Consider the following 19,372-nt stretch of genomic DNA (forward strand, 5'->3'; position numbering starts at 1 on the left):
ATACAATGATCCTGATGGATAAGATTGTCTTCTAGCTAAATGTCTGCACATGTATTGTAATTTCTATATAATCCTGAGGTAGGACTAAGTGAGTAAAATCCGTCTCATATTGTCTAACCCTTTCTACTAAAAGTCTTTCTGTGATCTGATTGGTGATAAATTGGTCTCGGCAGAGTGGTTGTTTATTAATTTATTAATCTGTCTGTGATCTGATGGGTAGTTGTTTGGTTCTGTCTGTGATCTGATGGGTAGTTGTTTGGTTCTGTCTGAGATCTGATGGGTAATTGTTTGGTTCTGTCTGTGATCTGATGGGTAGTTGTTTGGTTCTGTCTGAGATCTGATGGGTAATTGTTTGGTTCTGTCTGTGATCTGATGGGTAGTTGTTTGGTTCTGTCTGAGATCTGATGGGTAATTGTTTGGTTCTGTCTGAGATCTGATGGGTAATTGTTTGGTTCTGTCTGTGATCTGATGGGTAATTGTTTGGTTCTGTCTGTGATCTGATGGGTAATTGTTTGGTTCTGTCTGTGATCTGATGGGTAATTGTTTGGTGTGGTCCTTCTGTAGCGCAGTTGGTAGAGCATGGCGCTTGTAACGCCAGGATAGTGGGTTCGATTCCCGGGACCACCCATACGTAGAATGTATGCACACATGACTGTAAGTCGCTTTGGATAAAAGCGTCTGCTAAATGGCATATATTGGTTCTGTCTGAGATCTGGTGGGTAATTGTTTGGTTCTGTCTGAGATCTGATGGGTAATTGTTTGGTTCTGTCTGAGATCTGATGGGTAATTGTTTGGTTCTGTCTGTGATCTGATGGGTAGTTGTTTGGTTCTGTCTGATCTGATGGGTAGTTGTTTGGTTCTGTCTGAGATCTGATGGGTAGTTGTTTGGTTCTGTCTGTGATCTGATGGGTAATTGTTTGGTTCTGTCTGTGATCTGATGGGTAGTTGTTTGGTTCTGTCTGAGATCTGATGGGTAATTGTTTGGTTCTGTCTGTGATCTGATGGGTAATTGTTTGGTTCTGTCTGAGATCTGATGGGTAGTTGTTTGGTTCTGTCTGTGATCTGATGGGTAGTTGTTTGGTTCTGTCTGAGATCTGATGGGTAGTTGTTTGGTTCTGTCTGTGATCTGATGGGTAGTTGTTTGGTTCTGTCTGTGATCTGATGGGTAATTGTTTGGTTCTGTCTGTGATCTGATGGGTAATTGTTTGGTTCTGTCTGTGATCTGATGGGTAATTGTTTGGTTCTGTCTGTGATCTGATGGGTAATTGTTTGGTTCTGTCTGAGATCTGATGGGTAATTGTTTGGTTCTGTCTGAGATCTGATGGGTAATTGTTTGGTTCTGTCTGTGATCTGATGGGTAATTGTTTGGTTCTGTCTGTGATCTGATGGGTAATTGTTTGGTTCTGTCTGTGATCTGATGGGTAATTGTTTGGTGTGGTCCTTCTGTAGCGCAGTTGGTAGAGCATGGCGCTTGTAACGCCAGGATAGTGGGTTCGATTCCCGGGACCACCCATACGTAGAATGTATGCACACATGACTGTAAGTCGCTTTGGATAAAAGCGTCTGCTAAATGGCATATATTGGTTCTGTCTGAGATCTGGTGGGTAATTGTTTGGTTCTGTCTGAGATCTGATGGGTAATTGTTTGGTTCTGTCTGTGATCTGATGGGTAATTGTTTGGTTCTGTCTGAGATCTGATGGGTAATTGTTTGGTTCTGTCTGAGATCTGATGGGTAATTGTTTGGTTCTGTCTGTGATCTGATGGGTAGTTGTTTGGTTCTGTCTGTGATCTGATGGGTAATTGTTTGGTTCTGTCTGAGATCTGATGGGTAATTGTTTGGTTCTGTCTGTGATCTGATGGGTAGTTGTTTGGTTCTGTCTGAGATCTGATGGGTAGTTGTTTGGTTCTGTCTGAGATCTGATGGGTAATTGTTTGGTTCTGTCTGTGATCTGATGGGTAGTTGTTTGGTTCTGTCTGAGATCTGATGGGTAGTTGTTTGGTTCTGTCTGTGATCTGATGGGTAATTGTTTGGTTCTGTCTGAGATCTGGTGGGTAATTGTTTGGTTCTGTCTGAGATCTGATGGGTAGTTGTTTGGTTCTGTCTGAGATCTGATGGGTAATTGTTTGGTTTTGCCTGTCAGCATTCCCTCTACAGTGATCCACCCCTCCATCGTGCGGTTGGGTCTGCAGTATTCCCAGGGCATCGTGGCGGGATCCAACGCTCGCTCTGTGTCCCTGCTCCATGCCTTCAAACAGGTACAGTACGACTGACTAAATATGTGTAAAATGTGTATATCTCCTAGATATAGGACAGACTCTTCAACACCTTGTTTCTTATTTTTCTGAATGTGTTTCTATGGGGTATGGTGGTAAAGGCCAAATTCAATATTTTATTAAATAATTGTTATATATATATATATATATATATATCATAATCACTGACATTGAAGTGTCTTACATTTCCCACATCCATCAGTCTCTTCAGAAATCTTTTTTGTTTGTTTTGGTGCTATGTATGCACACGGGTAATTGTATACGACTATACCTGCGACTATACCCTACGACTATACCTACGACTATACCTACGACTATACCCTACAACTATACCCTACGACTATACCCTACGACTATACCTACGACTATACCTACGACTATACCCTACGACTATACCCTACGACTATACCCTACGACTATACCCTACGACTATACCCTACGACTATACCCTACGACTATACCTGTGACTATACCTACGACTATACCTACGACTATACCTGTGACTATACCTGCGACTATACCTACGACTATACCCTACGACTATACCTGCGACTATACCTGCGACTATACCTACGACTATACCTACGACTATACCTACGACTATACCTACGACTATACCTACGACTATACCTACGACTATACCTACGACTATACCTACGACTATACCTACGACTATACCTACGACTATACCTACGACTATACCCTACGACTATACCTACGACTATACCCTACGACTATACCCTACGACTATACCTACGACTATACCCTACGACTATACCTACGACTATACCTACGACTATACCCTACGACTATACCTACGACTATACCTACGACTATACCCTACGACTATACCTACGACTATACCTACAACTATACCTACGACTATACCTACGACTATACCTACGACTATACCTACGACTATACCCTACGACTATACCTATGACTATACCATACGACTATACATACGACTATACATACGACTATACCTACGACTATACCCTACGACTATACCCTACGACTATACCCTACGACTATACCTACGACTATACCATACGACTATACCATACGACTATACATACGACTATACATACGACTATACCTACGACTATACCTACGACTATACCTACGACTATACCTACGACTATACCCTACGACTATACCATACGACTATACATACGACTATACATACGACTATACCTACGACTATACCTACGACTATACCCTACGACTAGACCTACGACTATACCCTATGACTATACCCTATGACTATACCCCTACGACTATACCCTACGACTATACCCTACGACTATACCTACGACTATACCTGTGACTATACCCTACGACTATACCCTACGACTAATAATATATAATAATAATAATATATGCCATTTAGCTGACGCTTTTATCCAAAGCGACTTACAGTCATGTGTGCATACATTCTACGTATGGGTGGTCCCGGGAATCGAACCCACTACCCTGGCGTTACAAGCGCCATGCTCTACCAACTGAGCCACAGAAGGACCACTATACCTGTGACTATACCTGTGACTATACCTACGACTATACCTCTTCCAACAGGTGATCAGGGACTACACTACTCCACCCAATGAAGAGCTGTCCAGGGATCTGGTCAACAAACTGAAGCCCTATATCAGGTACAGGATCCTCATAACACATTCTGTGAAATATGATGTTCATACAGAGCATTCGGGAAAGTATTCAGACCCCTTACCATTTTCCCACATTTTGTTATGTTAAAGCCTTATTCCAAAATGTATTAAATTGTCCCCCCCATCAATCTACACACACATTACTAATATAGAAAAAACAGAAACCTTATTTACATAAGTATTCAGACCCTGTACTGTGAGACTTGAAATTGAGCTCAGGTGCATCCTGTTTCCATTGATCATCCTTGAGATGTTTTTACAACTTGATTGGAGTCCACCTGTGGTAAATTCTATTGATTGGACATGATTTGGAAAGGCACACACTGGTCTATGTAAGGTCCCACAGTTGACAGTGCATGTCAGAGCTAAAACCAAGCCATGAGGTTGAAGGAATAGTCTCAGAGATAGCTTCGAGACAGGATTGTGTCGAGGCACAGATCTGGGGAAGGGTACCAAAACATTTCTGCAACATTTCTGATGATCCCCAAGAACACAGTGGCCTCCATCACTCTTAAATGGAAGTTTGGAACCCCCAAGACTCTTCCTAGAGCTGAGCAATTGAGGGAAAAGGGCCTTGGTCAGGGAGGTGACCATGAACCCAATGGTCACTCTGACAGAGCTCTAGAGTTCCTCTGTGGAGATGGTTGTCCTTCTGGAAGGCTCTCCCATCTCTGCAGCACTCTACCAATCAGGCCTTTATGGTAGAGTGGCCAGACGGAAGCCGCTCCTCAGTAAAAGGAACATGACATGGAGTTTGCCATAAGGCACCTAAAGGACTCTTGAGTGAAACAAGATTCTCTGGTCTGATGAAACCAAGATTGAACTCTTTGGCCTGAATGCCAAGCGTCACGTCTGGAGAAAACCTGGCACCATCCCTACGGTGAAGCATGTTGGTGGCAGCATCATGTTGTGGGGGGATGTTTTTCAGCGACAGGGTCTGGAAGACTAGTCAGAATCGATGGAAAGATGAACGGAGCAAAGTACAGAGACATCCATGATGAAAACCAGAGCACTCGAAACCTCAGACTGGGGCAAAGGTTCACCTTCAAACAGGACAACCACCCTAAGCACACAGCCAAGACAACACAGGAGTGGTTTCGGGACAAGTCTCTGAATGTCCTTGAGTGGCCCAGACAGAACCCGGACTTGAACCCGATTGAACATCTCTGGAGACCTGAAAATAACTGTGCAGCAACGCTCCACATCCAACCTGACAGAGTTTGAGAGGATCTGCAGAGAAGAATGATAGAAACTCCCCAAATACAGGTGAACCAAGCTTGTAGCGTCATACCCAAGAAGACTTGAGGCTGTAATCGCTGCCAAAGGTGCTTCAAGAAAGTAATGAGTAAAGGGTCTGAATACTTGTTATTTTATTTATTTATACATTTACAAAAATGTATAAAGTTTTTGCTTTGTCATTATGGGGTATTGCTTTGTCATTATGGGGTATTGCTTTGTCATTATGGGGTATCATCATGTCATTATGGGGTATTGTCATGTCATTCTGGGGTATTGTCATGTCATTATGGGGTATTGTCATGTCATTCTGGGGTATTGTCATGTCATTATGGGGTATTGTCATGTCATTATGGGGTATTGTCATGTCGTTATGGGGTATTGTCATGTCGTTATGGGGTATTGTCATGTCATTATGGGGCATTGTCATGTCATTATGGGGCATTGTCATGTCATTATGGGGTACTGTCATGTCACTATGGGGTATTGTCATGTCATTATGGGGTATTGTCATGTCATTATGGGGTATTGTCATGTCATTATGGGGTATTGGCATGTCATTATGGGGCATTGGCATGTCATTATGGGGCATTGTCATGTCGTTATGGGGTATTGTCATGTCGTTATGGGGTATTGTCATGTCATTATGGGGTATTGTCATGTCATCATGTCATTATGGGGGGGTATTGTGTGTAGATTGTGGGGGCAATTTAATCTATTTTAGAATAAGTAACAATGTGGAAAAAGTCAAGGTGTCCGAATACTTTCTGAATGCATTGTATGTCACATCTCACTGTGGAACTAGCATCTTGTGAATCATGTCTCAGGGTTGAGCTTGTACCACCATGTTGTTGTTGCAGCTTTCTCAATCAGTGTCGACCTCTGTCAGCGAGCATGGGCAACGCAATCAAGTACATCAAGAAAGAAATCTCCAATATTCCAAGTCAATGCAAAGAGGAGGAGGTACAGTCAGAATACAGTGTGTCAGTGGCCAGGTTGTGGTCAGAAAGATGTTTCACTCATCATATCCATATTACGTCTGGTCATTTTGTCTCTCCCTCCCATGTGGTCATTTTGTCTCTCCCTCCCATGTGGTCATTTTGTCTCTCTCCCCCCCCATGTGGTCATTTTGTCTCTCTCTCCCCCCATATGGTCATTTTGTCTCTCTCTCCCCCCATTTGGTCATTTTGTCTCTCTCTCCCCCCATGTGGTCATTTTGTCTCTCTCTCCCCCATGTGGTCATTTTGTCTCTCTCCCCCCATGTGGTCATTTTGTCTCTCTCCCCCATGTGGTCATTTTGTCTCTCTCCCCCATGTGGTCATTTTGTCTCTCTCTCCCCCATGTGGTCATTTTGTCTCTCTCCCCCATGTGGTCATTTTGTCTCTCTCTCCCCCCCATGTGGTCATTTTGTCTCTCTCTCCCCCCATGTGGTCATTTTGTCTCTCTCTCCCCCCATGTGGTCATTTTGTCTCTCTCCCCCCATGTGGTAATTTTGTCTCTCTCCCCCCATGTGGTCATTTTGTCTCTCTCCCCCCCATGTGGTCATTTTGTCTCTCTCTCCCCCCATGTGGTCATTTTGTCTCTCTCCCCCCATGTGGTCATTTTGTCTCTCTCCCCCATGTGGTCATTTTGTCTCTCTCTCCCCCCATGTGGTCATTTTGTCTCTCTCTCCCCCCATGTGGTCATTTTGTCTCTCTCTCCCCCCATGTGGTCATTTTGTCTCTCTCTCCCCCCATATGGTCATTTTGTCTCTCTCCCCATGTGGTCATTTTGTCTCTCTCCCCCCATGTGGTCATTTTGTCTCTCTCTCCCCCCATGTGATCATTTTGTGTCTCTCTCCCCCCATGTGATCATTTTGTGTCTCTCTCCCCCATATGGTCATTTTGTCTCTCTCCCCCTCCATGTGGTCATTTTGTCTCTCCCCCCACATGTGGTCATTTTGTCTCTCTCTCCCCCCATGTGGTCATTTTGTCAGCCAAGGCCATCCCCCATGTGGTCATTTTGTCTCTCTCTCCCCCATGTGGTCATTTTGTCTCTCTCTCCCCCATGTGATCATTTTGTCTCTCTCCCCCATGTGGTAATTTTGTCTCCCCCCATGTGGTCATTTTGTCTCTCTCCCCCCATGTGGTCATTTTGTCTCCCCCCGCCCCATATGGTAATTTTGTCTCTCTCCCCCCATGTGGTCATTTTGTCTCCCCGCCCCATATGGTAATTTTGTCTCCTTCCCCCTCCATAGGCGAAGACCAAACTGCTGACGTGTATAGACCGGTACATAGAGGAGAAGATAGTTCTGGCAGCCAAGGCCATCTCTAAATACGCTATAGAGAAGATCAGTGATGGAGATGTCATTCTAGTTTATGGATGGTGAGAAAACACCGACTTTTAATCAAGAGGTCTGAGCCTCTTAGGGCCGGTCACCTGGACACCGATTTAAGACGAGTTAAATAGCATGGTCAAGAGGTCTGAGCCTCTTAGGGCCGGTCACCTGGACACTGATTTAAGACGAGTTAAATAGCATGGTCAAGAGGTCTGAGCCTCTTAGGGCCGGTCACCTGGACACCGATTTAAGACTAGTTAAATAGCATGGTCAAGAGGTCTGAGCCTCATAGGGCCGGTCACCTGGACACCGATTTAAGACGAGTTAAATAGCATGGTCAAGAGGTCTGAGCCTCTTAGGGCCGGTCACCTGGACACCGATTTAAGACGAGTTAAATAGCATGGTCAAGAGGTCTGAGCCTCTTAGGGCCGGTCACCTGGACACCGATTTAAGCCGAGTTAAATAGCATGGTCAATTGAGAATGTCCATTGAAATAGCTTTTCAGTCCAGGCCTATTCTTAATCTGTGTCTGGGAAACTGCTCCAAGATGTTAAAGTGTTAATGACTAAGTAGAAACCACTCCATGGTGTTAATGACTAAGTAGAAACCACTCCATGGTGTTAATGACTAAGTAGAAACCACTCCATGGTGTTAATGACTAAGTAGAAACCACTCCAAGGTGTTAATGACTAAGTAGAAACCACTCCATGGTGTTAATGACTAAGTAGAAACCACTCCATGGTGTTAATTACGAAGTAGAAACCACTCCATGGTGTTAATGACTAAGTAGAAACCACTCCATGGTGTTAATGACTAAGTAGAAACCACTTCATGGTGTTAATGACTAAGTAGAAACCACTCCATGGTGTTAATGACTAAGTAGAAACCACTCCAAGGTGTTAATGACTAAGTAGAAACCACTCCAAGGTGTTAATGACTAAGTAGAAACCACTCCATGGTGTTAATGACTAAGTAGAAACCACTCCATGGTGTTAATGACTAAGTAGAAACCACTCCAAGGTGTTAATGACTAAGTAGAAACCACTCCATGGTGTTAATGACTAAGTAGAAACCACTCCATGATGTTAATGACTAAGTAGAAACCACTCCATGGTGTTAATGACTAAGTAGAAACCACTCCATGGTGTTAATGACTAAGTAGAAACCACTCCATGGTGTTAATGACTAAGTAGAAACCACTCCATGGTGTTAATGACTAAGTAGAAACCACTCCATGGTGTTAATGACTAAGTAGAAACCACTCCATGGTGTTAATGACTAAGTAGAAACCACTCCAAGGTGTTAATGACTAAGTAGAAACCACTCCATGGTGTTAATGACTAAGTAGAAACCACTCCATGATGTTAATGACTAAGTGGAATCCGCTCCATGGTGTTAATGACTAAGTGGAATCCGCTCCAAGGTGTTAATGACTAAGTAGAAACCACTCCAAGGTGTTAATGACTAAGTGGAAACCACTCCATGATGTTAATGACTAAGTGGAACCACTCCATGGTGTTAATGACTAAGTGGAATCCGCTCCAAGGTGTTAATGACTAAGTAGAAACCACTCCATGGTGTTAATGACTAAGTAGAAACCACTCCAAGGTGTTAATGACTAAGTAGAAACCACTCCATGGTGTTAATGACTAAGTAGAAACCACTCCATGGTGTTAAGGTGTTAATGACTAAGTAGAACCACTCCATGGTGTTAATGACTAAGTAGAAACCACTCCATGATGTTAATGACTAAGTGGAAAACACTCCAAGGTGTTAATGACTAAGTAGAAACCACTCCATGGTGTTAATGACTAAGTGGAATCCGCTCCATGGTGTTAATGACTAAGTAGAAACCACTCCATGGTGTTAATGACTAAGTAGAACCACTCCATGGTGTTAATGACTAAGTAGAAACCACTCCATGGTGTTAATGACTAAGTGGAAACCACTCCATGATGTTAATGACTAAGTAGAAACCACTCCATGATGTTAATGACTAAGTAGAAACCACTCCATGGTGTTAATGACTAAGTAGAAACCACTCCATGGTGTTAATGACTAAGTAGAAACCACTCCATGATGTTAATGACTAAGTAGAAACCACTCCATGGTGTTAATGACTAAGTAGAAACCACTCCATGGTGTTAATGACTAAGTGGAATCCGCTCCAAGGTGTTAATGACTAAGTAGAAACCACTCCATGGTGTTAATGACTAAGTGGAATCCGCTCCATGGTGTTAATGACTAAGTGGAATCCGCTCCAAGGTGTTAATGACTAAGTGGAATCCGCTCCAAGGTGTTCATGTATAAGTGTTGTACTGACAGTCACAGAGACCAGGGTTTGAGTCGCGGTTGGGATACACCCCAAATTCACTACATTACAATACAATACATAACTGATCTCCCATCCTGTCTCCCACCTGTAAAGTCTATCCAATCCTCTCAACTCTACAGTAGTGACACCTTAGAGTATAGGACAGGGGTACTCAACTCTGACCCTACGAGGTCCGGAGCCTGCTGCTTTTCTGATCTACCTGATAGTTAAATGCACACACCTGGTCTCCCAGGTCTAAATCAGTCCCTGCTGTCCCCAGTCCAGCTGGCCGTGCTGCTGCTCCAGTTTCAACTGTTCTGCCTTATTATTATTGGACTATGCTGGTAATTTATGAACATTTGAACATCTTGGCCATGTTCTGTTATAATCTCCACCCGGCACAGCCAGAAGAGGACTGGCCACCCCACATAGCCTGGTTACTCTCTAGGTTTCTTCCTAGGTTTTGGCCTTTCTAGGGAGTTTTTCCCAACCACCTTGCTTCTACACCTGCATTGCTTGCTGTTTGGGGTTTTAGGCTGGGTTTCTGTGCAGCACTTTGAGATATCAGCTGATGTACGAAGGGCTATATAAATACATTTTGATTTGATTAGAGGGGAACAGTGCAGTGGGACTGGCTTCGAGGTCCAGAGTTTAGTTTTAGGGGTTAGAGGTCGGTTGGGGCCTGCGTCCCTTCGCCCCCCTTCTTAGCAGATCTGGGACCAGGCTAGGGGGTCAATAAAGAACTCATCAGTTGTTGATGTCATATCCTATTCTTCCGTAGCTCGTCCCTGGTGAACCACATCCTGTGCGAGGCGTTTGAGAAGAGCAGGAAGTTCCGCGTTATTGTGGTGGACAGCCGGCCTCGTCTGGAGGGAAGGGAGGCTCTGAGACGTCTCGTACAGAGAGGCATCAGCTGCACCTACGTCCTCATTTCTGCGCTCTCATACATACTACCTGAGGTAACCTAGTCCTCATACATACAGTGGGGCAAAAAAGTATTTAGTCAGCCACCAATTGTGCAAGTTCTCCCACTGAAAGAGATGAGGTCTGTAATTTTCATCATAGGTACACTTCAACTATGACAGACAAAATGAGAAAAAAAAATCTGAAAATCACATTGTAGGATTTTAATGAATTTATTTGCAAATTATGGTGGAAAATAAGTGGGAAAAGTGAGAAAAGTGAGAACTTAAATACAGAAATATCTCATTTACATAGATATTCACACCCCTTTGCTATGACACTTGACAATTTCATTTGATCATGCTTGAGATGTTCATTTTGATCATGCTTGTTTGGACATGATTGAGAAAGAAACACCTGTCTATGTAAGGTCCCACAGTTGACAGTGCATGTCAGAGCCGAAACTATATCATGAAGTTCAAGGAACTGTCCGTAGATATCAGAGAGAATTCTGATGAGGCATATATCTGGGGAAGGATATAAAACCATTTCTACAGTGTTGAAAGTTTCCAAGAGCACAGTGGTCTCCATCATTGGGAAATGGAAAAAATATGTAACTACCCAGACTAGAGCTGGCTGTGTGACCAAACTGGGCAAGAAGGACCTTGGTCAGGGGGGTGACCAAGAACCCAATGACCAGTCTGACAAAATTACAGAGTTCCTTGGCTGAGATGGGAGAACTTGCCAGAAGGACAACAGTCTTTACCGCATTTCACCAAGCTGGGCTTTATGGGAGAGTGGCCAGACGGAAGCCATAGGGTGTGAATACTTATGTAAATTATATATTTCTGTATTTCATTTTCAATAAATTTGCTACCATTTTCTAAACATGTTTTCACAGTCATTATGGGTGAGCTACAAAATCTGTTTAGAATTCCGTCTCTTTCTGGAGGCACTGTAGAATCGTGAGAATCGCAGTAAATATTGTATCGGCACCTAAGTATCGCAATAACATTGTCGTCCCTGGCAGTAGCCAGCCCTACCACCTGATGTGGGCACAAAACAGTTGATAGCCTCCTAGAGGACTGGAGGTGTCATTGCACTGTGGAACTTTATCATTTAGGCACTTGTTGATTTATCACGTCGTGGACCTCTTGTAGATAATCCAAAATCCCAGTGAATAGTTTTCCTTACAATGTTCTTTTGGTTTAAATCTCTCGCTCTTCCCTGTTCTTTTAACTAACCTCCCCACAGCACATGTAACTAACTACCTGTGTGTCCGTTTTATAAATGGTCTAATTTAACTAAAGATTCCATCATTAAACTTGCCCCTTTCTCCCAGGTGTCGAAGGTGTTCCTGGGTGCCCATGCCCTGCTGGCTAATGGCTATGTGATGTCTCGTGTGGGCACATCTCAGATAGCTCTGGTGGCCAGGACGTTCAACGTGCCAGTTCTGGTCTGCTGTGAAACATACAAGTTCTGTGAGAGGGTGCAGACTGACTCCTTTGTCTCCAATGAGCTCGGTAAGGTGACAAGCATTCATTTAGCCTTCTTGAGTTTATTATTTAATAAATAAGGCATGAGAACCTAAGGATTATGGTGTGATAACTCCCGAAAGAGGGCTGCTCTGAGCCTAGGCCCGGGAAACTCCCTCTAAAAAGGACTGTTATCACACAATAATTCCCGAGTTCGAGCACCTTGTTGCTTTTATAAATTATAATATATTTTTTTTTTTTAAAGATTAACCATATGTTTTCATTTAAAAACATGAACATTTTAATGAGTAAATTAGTTTTATTTCATCCTTCCACCAGACAATATAGTTTGTGTAAAAGCCAGTTGTTTGTTCTGAGGTTCTAAAGTAGCTAGCCAAACAGGTTGGTTGTTAATTCTATTGGGATGGTTTGACCCAGTCGTTAATTCTATTGGGATGGTTTGACCCTATTGGGATGGTTTGACAGTCGTTAATTCTATTAGGGATGGTTTGACCCAGTCATTAATTCTATTGGGATGGTTTGACCCAGTCGTTAATTCTATTGGGATGGTTTGACCCAGTCGTTAATTCTATTGGGATGGTTTGACCCAGTAAACAAATCGTTGGCATGTAAGCTTTATAGCAGAGGTATTGGGATGATGTTTATGGAGGATAGCCTAACAGTCTAGCCATCTAATTCACAACAAGCAGTTGATTGTCGGAATAAGATGTTTATGGAGGATAGCTAGGCTAACGTTAATCTCCTTTGCTAGCTAAAGTTAGCTAGCCATCTAAAGCTAAACAAAATCACAACAAGCAGTTGATTGTCAATAAGATGTTTATGGAGCTTTATATTAGCAGAGGTACAAATAAACAACAACCAGTTGATTGTCGGGTCAATAAGATGTTTATGGAGGATAGCTAGGCTAACGTTACTTCTCCTTTATTAGCTAAAGTTAGCTAGCCATCTAAAGCTAAACACACAATCACAACAAGCAGTTGATTGTCGGGTCAATAAGATGTTTATGGAGGATAGCTAGGCTAACGTTAATTCTCCTTTGTTAGCTAAAGTTAGCTAGCCAAACTGCAGCTGCATTTTTTTTAGTTTGTTTGACCTTCTTGTCTCTATTGCCATTTCTTTGGATATATCCATTTTGTAATGATCCTAATAAATGAATTGGCCTGGCTCAGAGAAGCTGTCTGTCTCGTTCATATGCATGGCACGGTGGAGATCCAGAAGGAAAACAAACTGCAACACGTTGCAAAGGTCAGATAGGCTTATTCTTAAACCAAATGTTAGGCCCATGGAAGATTACTTTTCTGAACCTAGGACAGCAAATTTGAATTCCTGGGCTGCAGGACAGAGGATGAGGAATGAGGATAGAGGATGAAGTTTGAATGCCTGGGCTGGGCTGCAGAACAGAGGATGAAGTTTGAATGCCATGGAAACAGAGGATGAAGTTTGAATGCCTGGCTGGGCTGCTGAATTTGAATGCCTGGGCTGGGCTGGGCTGCAGGACAGCGGATGAAGTTTGAATGCCTGGCTGGGCTGCAGGACAATGGATTACATTTATGAATGCCTGGCTGGGCCGTGGGACAGTTCCTGAATGCCTGGCTGGGCCGTGGGACAGTTTCTGAATGCCTGGCTGGGCCGTGGGACGTGGGACAGTTTCTGAATGCCTGGCTGGGCCGTGGCATAGTGGATTGATACTTTTGCATGGATTATCGTCAACAATTAATGGCCATTGACCAATCAGGATCCAAACTTAGTGTTTTCTAAGTTGAAGTAAAGACCTACAGTGTATATAGTTATCCTATTAGAGCTAATAGATGAATCTACAGTATGAAGCCACAATAATTCTGCTACCCAAGAATAGTAAAGCCCCATTTGCTCTGCTATTTGAGCCAGTAATCAGCCTGTTACCAACCCTTAGTAAACTTTTGGAAAAAATTGTGTTTTACCAAATACAATGCTATTTTACTGTAAACAAATTGAAGACTTTCGGAGCGCTTATAGGGAAGGATGTTCATGCACAGCACTTACACAAATGACTGATGATTGGCTGAGAGAAATGTATGATAAAAAGATAGTGGGGCTGTTTTATTAGACTCAAACATAAGTCTGCTGCTGGAAAAACATATGTGTTAGGCTTTAACCCCTGCTATAATGGATAAAGAGTTCCCCAGAACACAGAGGGTGTTCAGCTAATCCAAGTCAGGAATTCCCCAGGGCAGCTGTCATTACTTTTTGCAATCTTTACTGATGACCTGCCACTGGCTCTGAGTAAAGCAGTGTGTCTATGTATGCGGATGACTCAACACTATACATATCAGCTACTACAGTGAGTGAAATGACTGCAGCACTTAGCAAAGAGTTGCAGTTAGTTTCAGAGTGGGTGGCAAAGAATAATTTAGTCCTAAATATTTTAAAAAAAACTAAAAGCATTGTATTTGGGACAAATCATTCACTAAACCCTTAAACCTAGACTAAATATGGTAATAAATAATGTAGTAATTAAGCAAGTTGAGGTGACTAAACTACTTGGACTTATCCTGGGTTGTAAACTGTCCTGGTAAAAACATGTTGATGTAACAGTAGCTAAGATGGGGAGAAGTCTGTCCATAATAAAGCGCTGCTCTGCCTTCTTAACAGCACTATCAACAAGGCAGGTCCTTCAGGCCTTAGTTTTGTCGCACCTGGACTACTGTTCAGTCGTGTGGTCAGGTGCCACAGAGGGACATCGGAAAATTACGATTGGCTCGGAACAGCGCAGCACGGCTGGCTCTTGGATGTACACAGAGAGCCAACATTAACAATATGCACGTCAATCTCTCCTGGCTCAAAGTAGAGGAGAGATTGACTTCTTACAAAAACAAGTAGTGATGAAGTGTTGATATCCTGAATGTACCGTGCTGTCAGTTTAAACTACTAGCACACAGCTCTGACACCCATGCATACCCCACAAGACATGCCACCAGAGGTCTCTTCACAATCCCCAAGTCCAGAACAGACTATGGGAGGTGAACAGTACTACATAGAGCCATGACTACATGGAACTCTATTCCACAGTACTACATAGAGCCATGACTACATGGAACTCTATTCCACATCAGTTAACTGATGCAAGCAGTAGAATCCGATTTAAATAACAGATAAAAATACACCTTATGGAACAGCGAGGACTGTGAAGAGACACGGACACAGGTACAGACACATGATAATACACACACTCTACACACACATACGTTGTATTGTATATATGTGGTAGTAGAGTAGTGGCCTGAAGGAACACACTAAATGTATTGGATAAAGTGTAATGTCATGTAATATTTGAAACTGTATCTAACTGCCTTACTGTTGCTGGACTGCAGGAAGAGTAGCTGCTGCCTTGGCAGGAACTAGTGGGGATCCATAATAAACCCCAGGAAGAGTAGCTGCTGCCTTGGCAGGAACTAATGGGGATCCATAATAAACCCCAGGAAGAGTAGCTGCTGCCTTGGCAGGAACTAATGGGGATCCATAATAAACCCCAGGAAGAGTAGCTGCTGCCTTGGCAGGAACTAATGGGGATCCATAATAAACCCCAGGAAGAGTAGCTGCTGCCTTGGCAGGAACTAATGGGGATCCATAATAAACCCCAGGAAGAGTAGCTGCTGCCTTGGCAGGAACTAATGGGGATCCATAATAAACCCCAGGAAGAGTAGCTGCTGCCTTGACAGGAACTAATGGGGATCCATAATAAACCCCAGGAAGAGTAGCTGCTGCCTTGACAGGAACTAATGGGGATCCATAATAAACCCCAGGAAGAGTAGCTGCTGCCTTGGCAGGAACTAATGGGGATCCATGATAAACCCCAGGAAGAGTAGCTGCTGCCTTGACAGGAACTAATGGGGATCCATAATAAACCCCAGGAAGAGTAGCTGCTGCCTTGACAGGAACTAATGGGGATCCATAATAAACCCCAGGAAGAGTAGCTGCTGCCTTGGCAGGAACTAATGGGGATCCATAATAAACCCCAGGAAGAGTAGCTGCTGCCTTGGCAGGAACTAATGGGGATCCATAATAAACCCCAGGAAGAGTAGCTGCTGCCTTGGCAGGAACTAATGGGGATCCATAATAAACCCCAGGAAGAGTAGCTGCTGCCTTGGCAGGAACTAATGGGGATCCATAATAAACCCCAGGAAGAGTAGCTGCTGCCTTGGCAGGAACTAATGGGGATCCATAATAAACCCCAGGAAGAGTAGCTGATGCCTTGGCAGGAACTAATGGGGATCCATAATAAACCCCAGGAAGAGTAGCTGCTGCCTTGGCAGGAACTAATGGGGATCCATAATAAACCCCAGGAAGAGTAGCTGCTGCCTTGGCAGGAACTAATGGGGATCCATAATAAACCCCAGGAAGAGTAGCTGCTGCCTTGGCCAGGAACTAATGGGGATCCATAATAAACCCCAGGAAGAGTAGCTGCTGCCTTGGCCAGGAACTAATGGGGATCCATAATAAACCCCAGGAAGAGTAGCTGCTGCCTTGGCCAGGAACTAATGAGGATCTTTAATAAACACAATAGAATGAAACGTTTTGGGTCATTTCCTATCTACTTCCTGATAACCTAGATATGGATCTTGGTCATTGTTTTATTTAAATTCGGGCAAGTCAGTTAAGAACAAATTCTTATTTACAATGAGGTAACCCGGATGGCGCTGGGACAATTGTGCGCCACCCTATGGGACTCCCAATCACAGCCGGTTGTGATACAGCCTGAATCAAACCAGGGTCTGTAGTGACGCCTCTAGCGCTGAGATGTAACCTAGATAGGGATCTGTAATATAAACCTCGATAGACACAATTATCCAATTCATAGAAACATCCGTAGCAGTGCAACACTCACAAACCCTCCTTTTTTTTCTTTCCCATAGATGACCCCGATGACCTGATGGTGACCCGGAAGGGGAAGACCCAGCTGGAGAACTGGCAGGACGTCAGCTCCCTGGGTCTGCTGAACCTGGTCTACGACGTCACACCACCAGACTTCGTGACCTGGTCATCACAGACCTGGGCATGATCCCCTGCACCTCAGTTCCTGTTGTTCTCAGGGTTAAAAACCTGGACCAGTAAGAGGTGGAAGGGGAATGACGCAGGGTTTGGCATAAAGTCGCAGACTGATGATGCATCTGACTTGATGTGGTGTTCTATAAGAAACACTTGTGTTTGAGAGTTGTAAGCTATGGGCACCCTATCCTCCTATATAGTGTAGGGTATTAGGTCATAGGATTCCAAATGTTCCGACGACCATTCTAGAATGCATAGACCTACTAAATACATTTGTTTTAATTGTTAGTAGCGTGCTAGTGTTGATATTGGACCGGGTCTTTAGACTCTCACTTTGCTCAGCCTTTCTACATGCTAGGCTATATCCACTGTAACAGCTGGCCCCAAGAAAGACTGCAGAAGTGTTCTACTCTGAGCAGGCATTCACACCTGTTTGGCATGTAATACACTTTCGGCATGTAATAAATGGCACATTATTTATTAAAACATAATTTCCTGTGTGTTCTTTGGACAGGGTTGACGATAGAGGATTTGGCCCGGGTGGTGGTGGTGGTGGTGGGGGTAGAAGGTATAGGGAACAGGTCCCGTATCCACATGGCATCTCAGAGTAGGAGAGTTGACCTGGGATCTGTCCATACAATTGTATTCATTATGATGTAAAAGACTAAACTGACCCTAGATCAGCACTCAAGACTGTGGATACGAGCTTGATCAAAGGAACATCTCAACGGCAGAGAAGTGGCCAATGAAAGTCCAAGATTTCCGCTTTGAACGCTTTCAATCAAACCATTCAGTTATTTAAAATGTTTGTTGTTGCTGTAGTCGTGTATCCCCTAAATGCTGTATCCTCATTCTCAATCTACAGCAAAACATTTGAACTGTTCTGATTTAATGAGGTACTGCTGTGCCTTAAAATGCCTATTATTGGAGATTGAGTGTTAGTAAAACCATCATTTGAATAGAGTGCCAGCTTATGTTGAATATAATGCCATCAGTGTGTAATAGAATGCATTGTTGTAGGAAGAGAGCATTTTTAAAAATTTTATTTCACCCTTTATTTAACCAGGTAGGCACATTTAACCAGGTAGGCCAGTTGAGAACACCTTTATTTAACCAGGTAGTCTAGCACCTTTATTTAACCAGGTAGGCTAGTTGAGAACACCTTTATTTAACCAGGTAGGCTAGTAAACACCTTTATTTAACCAGGTAGTCTAGTTGAGAACACCTTTATTTAACCAGGTAGGCTAGTTGAGAACACCTTTATTTCACCAGGTAGGCTAGTTGAGAACACCTTTATTTAACCAGGTAGGCTAGTTGAGAACACCTTTATTTAACCAGGTAGTCTAGTTGGAACACCTTTATTTAACCAGGTAGGCTAGTTGAGAACACCTTTATTTCACCAGGTAGGCTAGTTGAGAACACCTTTATTTCACCAGGTAGGCTAGTTGAGAACACCTTTATTTAACCAGGTAGGCTAGTTGAGAACACCTTTATTTAACCAGGTAGGCTAGTTGAAAACACCTTTATTTAACCAGGTAGGCCAGTTGAGAACACCTTTATTTCACCAGGTAGGCCAGTTGGGAACACCTTTATTTAACCAGGTAGGCCAGTTGAGAACACCTTTAACCAGGTAGGCCAGTTGAGAACACCTTTATTTAACCAGGTAGGCCAGTTGAGAACACCTTTATTTAACCAGGTAGGCCAGTTGAGAACACCTTTATTTAACCAGGTAGGCCAGTTGAGAACACCTTTATTTAACCAGGTAGGCCAGTTGAGAACACCTTTATTTAACCAGGTAGGCTAGTTGAGAACACCTTTATTTCACCAGGTAGGCTAGTTGAGAACACCTTTATTTAACCAGGTAGGCCAGTTGAGAACACCTTTATTTCACCAGGTAGGCTAGTTGAGAACACCTTTATTTAACCAGGTAGGGCAGTTGAGAACACCTTTATTTAACCAGGTAGGCCAGTTGAGAACACCTTTATTTAACCAGGTAGGCCAGTTGAGAACACCTTTATTTAACCAGGTAGGCTAGTTGAGAACACCTTTATTTAACCAGGTAGGCTAGTTGAGAACACCTTTATTTAACCAGGTAGGCCAGTTGAGAACACCTTTATTTAACCAGGTAGGCTAGTTG

At 43.3% G+C, this 19,372-nt stretch overlaps 1 pseudogene; it reads left to right on the plus strand.

Annotated features, from left to right (window-relative positions):
- The window catches only part of LOC118373671 (translation initiation factor eIF-2B subunit delta-like), a 51,048-nt pseudogene extending 33,328 nt beyond the window's left edge, over positions 1-17,720 (plus strand).
- Positions 17,721-19,372: the final 1,652 nt, after the last annotated feature.

Source organism: Oncorhynchus keta, chromosome 8 (assembly GCF_023373465.1).
Source record: "Oncorhynchus keta strain PuntledgeMale-10-30-2019 chromosome 8, Oket_V2, whole genome shotgun sequence".
Lineage (NCBI taxonomy): Eukaryota > Metazoa > Chordata > Actinopteri > Salmoniformes > Salmonidae > Oncorhynchus > Oncorhynchus keta.